Source organism: Geospiza fortis, unplaced genomic scaffold, assembly GCF_000277835.1.
Source record: "Geospiza fortis unplaced genomic scaffold, GeoFor_1.0 scaffold82, whole genome shotgun sequence".
NCBI classification, from domain to species: domain Eukaryota; kingdom Metazoa; phylum Chordata; class Aves; order Passeriformes; family Thraupidae; genus Geospiza; species Geospiza fortis.
Window position 1 is genome coordinate 63,635 of NW_005054685.1, and position 544 is coordinate 64,178.

Here is a 544-nt window from a genome sequence, read left to right on the forward strand (position 1 = left end):
CCTGCGGCATCTCCAAGTACGGCGTGGAAGCCTTCTCTGACAGCCTCAGGTACGGTTGTGGCAGCCCCCGGAGCTCTCCCCTGCTCTCCCCACTGTCCTCTGGCTGCGTTTTACTTCTGTATTTACTCCCGGTTACATTTTCCCCAGAGAGGCTGTGAAACGCTGACTTCAGGTGGGTTGGGATTATGGGCAGGGCTGGAGCCCGTGGGTGTGCAACCAGGGGAAGAAGGGTTTCAAGGAGCTCTGGATGGACCAGTCCAGGAGGTCCCAGGGTGCCCCACGGTCTGGGGTTTTGATGTCTAGGGGAGTCCTGGGGCACTGAGATTCGGGGAGGTCCCGGGATCCGAGAATGATCTGGGGTGGTCCCGAGGCACTGAGGTTCAGGGGGATTCCAGGATCCCGGGACCCAGGGATGTCTCGGGATCCAAGAGGGTCCCTGGAGCAAAGACAAGGTTCCCCTGTGCCCATGACAGAACGCCTGGGGGGTGTCACAAACTCCCCCCCGGTCTCTGCCCGCCTCGGGGCAGCAGCTCCCCCTGGCGCC

General features: G+C 62.3%; 1 protein-coding gene across 1 annotated transcript in view; it reads left to right on the plus strand.

Annotated features, from left to right (window-relative positions):
- The window catches only part of LOC102037694 (short-chain dehydrogenase/reductase family 9C member 7), a gene marked incomplete at its 5' end in the record, with an annotated part of 1,571 nt that overhangs the window by 652 nt on the left and 375 nt on the right, over positions 1-544 (plus strand). The gene's annotated exons all lie outside the window — the stretch shown is intronic.